Raw genomic sequence first — 3,667 nt, 5'->3', positions numbered from 1 at the left:
TGGGGCATTGCTCTTGTTTCAAGTCTGAAATGAATGAACGATCGCAGTTGGCCCGTCTTTTTGGATCATTCAAAGCATCATTTAACAAGACAAGAACTTATCTAACTCCAACCACGTTTACGGTTCCCGTTAAGAAATCACAAAACGAAAATATTCGTTTTATCTTCAGTTTGTAAATTTCACTAAGGTAATGAAATGTCAGAGGCGGAATCGACGATTCGCCTGTTGCACAAGATAAACAATCTTCCAAACTTAGAAAACCTTTCAGCCAAGTCCTTGACTTTCCGGATGAATACCCCCAGGGCCAAGATTGTTTCCAAAGGTGTTATCAATATAGGAGTTAGGTCTCCCTTTCCAGAAAATTTCAGCTGCTAATTCGTATTGATATGCTCTCCATGCATTCATTATTCCATCCATCCGCTTGTATTCATTATAAAGAGTATGCAGACCTTGAACCAAATGATCAGGTATGCTTCTTAACAAATTTAAGAACGTTACCCGATGGGATGAAGGTATTCTGTCGGCGAAAGGAACAATGAGAGGATGAGTATTTAGGAGATGTCTTAAATGAATTAAGTCAATAAAGCGGGTAGAATGAAGATATCCTAAATTTGCATTTTCTACTACACATACTAATTCAAGTCTAGCATTTACCTTACATAGTTTAAGGGCATTTTCATTTAGCAATGTGATATATTCTTCACCCTTCCTCTCTATGGCTTTTAAAACATTTGTATGAAGAACACCACAGGAAACTATCGATCCAAACACAGGATGGACATGAGTTGTATGTAGATGCGGTGTATCGGCATAAAACTGAAGAAATGTTAATTCATTGGGAACTGTACACAGCTTTCGTAAATTGTCAGAAATGTCTAAGCAGCGTCCATCAAGATTAGTCTGAAAATTACAACAGGACGAAAATGATAGCGAAGAATACCAACACCTCCAAATCTCGACCAAAGTAAATGTTGATCGAGAACTTCACACGATATCGTAATTGCCGCGTGAACAGTAACTAGCTATATATATATATATAGTGCATCTGATGTATCAAATGCTTTTATTTCTATCTTTTCTGAAGAATCTCGGTTTCCAAACTTGAAAGCAATGATACACTTTTCGAATGATTCATCGGTAGAGGTAACCCAGCAGGCACAATGACGTTGATTCAACGTTGATTAAACGTTGAGGACCGACGTTGATTAAACGTTGAATTTATATTAGATTTTGAAAGTTGAGACAACGTACCATAATTCAACGTCAGGTTTTCAACGTTGATCCAACGTTGAATTTCAACGTTGACCCAACGTTGATTTTATATTTGATTTTGAAAGTTGTGACAAAGTACCATAATTCAACGTCAGGATTTCAACTCTGACACAACATATTTCTCACTGGCACAAAATAAGACAAAACAGAGTATTTTTCAATGCATACTTTATTTATTTATTTTTTAAACTTGTGAAGTTAGCGGTCGGCATCTCCGTCTACTGGTTCTGGGCCATACTTTGAATTATTAGGACATCTGTACATGTAGTCTGTGAATGGTTTTCAGTGCATCCTTCTGGAAAAGACAAAATCATTGAAATAACTATAATAAACAGTCTATTAGGCGTTTATAAAATCATAAATGAGAGGAGAATATTGCACTGAAAATTTTCAATTTAAACTACATTCTGTATACATGAAATAACGGGACGTAGTCTATAGATTTCTATAAATTGTACAAAGTATTTCCAATGCAGGCATAGAAGAAAGGAATTATTTAACGATATTTTCCTCACTTCTCACACATCTGGGCCACAATTTAGTACAAAATATAATAAGTTACCCAACTTAACTTATATTAGTGTACACGAATTATCACACGAGACAAATGTAGTAAAATGTGACACTAGTGACAACTTGATAGGCATAGATAGCATCATGGACTGTCATTCAACACACAAACTAAAACCGTTACACGAGGGACTTTAGATATTGTTACACACGTGACAGAATAAAATGAAAATCTGTCTATTTACGTGAAAACCATACCGTACTGGTCAGAAGAATATTAGGCCTACTGTACATGAACAGTATCTTTCATATTGTAACACTATCATTATCACAAGATATGGTTTATTGCAGAAAAAAGTTAACAGCGCAAAATATTCGATGATTAAATTCAAAATATCGTCTTATTTTAATATACCCAATGTCATTTATATCACCAGTCATACATTATGATTTAATTATTCTTACCTACCGGTAATTAATAAAAAGATCGAAATACATTACCATTACGAAGGGAGACAACTCGAACATTTCATTATCGACTTGCCCCGCCATGTATGAATAATACTCGCTTAAATCACAGCGATTTAGCGACTGTATTTAATCGTAATCACTAATTTAATGTAAAGAAAGATGAAGAAAAGCATTGTATGAAATATTCCACTGCTGACAATTGAACTTATTTACGAATCACTTATTACACACGGAAAATGCAGTAGCTATCAGTAGTACGGTTAACACGTGGGACACACAACACATAATTTAAACTTCACTTTAGTACAAATCTGTGTGAAAGATCACTATCGATACTTAGCGGTACTGTGGAAAATACCTTTATGATCATCACAAACCATAAATTATCAAACTTACCTTCAGAGAAAGGACAGAAACTGTTAACTTTCTTTTCGGCTTCCCGTCTTCCGTGGCATTGTAAACACTGGATTTCAAATTGTACTTACAATGCGCATGCGCTTGCCCGCTGCGGGATAGGCGCTATGTATTATCCGGACTGTTAATTTCGTTTTAATAATCGCAATAATGGACTATGTACCGCGGTATTATATTTTATAGAAAGTTGTAGCAAGTAGTGCACTTTTTATTATCAATCACTGATGGAATAACACTATTTAATCCAAAAGATATTTATGTTGAAAAGCGGTCGTTGTGTCAACATTTTCACAACGTCGACTTTTAACCAATGTCGATAAAATTGAAAAAAATCAACGTTGTTTCAATGTCATTTTTCAACAAATCTTCAACGTCGAGAAAACAACGTTGCTTCAACGTTGAATCAACGTTTATCAACGTCACGACCAAAGATCAACTATATATCAACGTTGAATCAACGTTGTGTGCCTGCTGGGAAGTGATAATGCTTCATCTAAGCATGAAAGTATGAATTGTGTGTCGTCAGGGAGAATGAACCACTTGTCAACTTTTGAAATCCTATTCTTTTTTATGGTTCCACGAGCTATATCTTTTATCGGAAGCGACTTGATAACACGGGAAAAGTTTTCTCTGAATTCAACGATAAATGTATACTGATAACGGACCAGTTCTTTTTTCAGAAATGTTTTTATTGTGTGTCTCCCAGGCTTCGGTAGTAGTGCAAGGTGAAATACAACTCCTTCAATTTCAAACAAACGTGCACTTACACTCCATTTCAGATATTGCAACGAATTACCAAAGTATTGATCTAACGATAAATGTTTTCGAACAATATTAAACACAGGAATTAAACTTTCAAAGTTCCTAGGTAAAATATTGAGGAACGAGAAATGTGATCTGATACTTGCAAACTTGCTGAAAGTTGACACTATTCCATCGATATCATGATGAAAACTCAACCACAGATCTTGAGCAACGCCGGGGATGTAACAATAACAAT

General features: G+C 35.3%; 1 long non-coding RNA gene across 1 annotated transcript; it reads right to left on the bottom strand.

The window, feature by feature from the left end:
• Positions 1-1,423: 1,423 nt before the first annotated feature.
• On the bottom strand, positions 1,424-3,059 carry LOC117336329. The gene is made up of 2 exons (XR_004534580.1): positions 2,650-3,059; positions 1,424-1,567 (listed from the first exon to the last, which is right to left on the bottom strand). It is a non-coding gene; the product is annotated as an uncharacterized LOC117336329 (long non-coding RNA).
• Positions 3,060-3,667: the final 608 nt, after the last annotated feature.

This window comes from Pecten maximus, chromosome 10 (assembly GCF_902652985.1).
Source record: "Pecten maximus chromosome 10, xPecMax1.1, whole genome shotgun sequence".
Classification (NCBI taxonomy): domain Eukaryota; kingdom Metazoa; phylum Mollusca; class Bivalvia; order Pectinida; family Pectinidae; genus Pecten; species Pecten maximus.
Note: the sequence above shows the minus strand (reverse complement) of the source record. Positions and strands in the feature narration are given on the sequence as shown.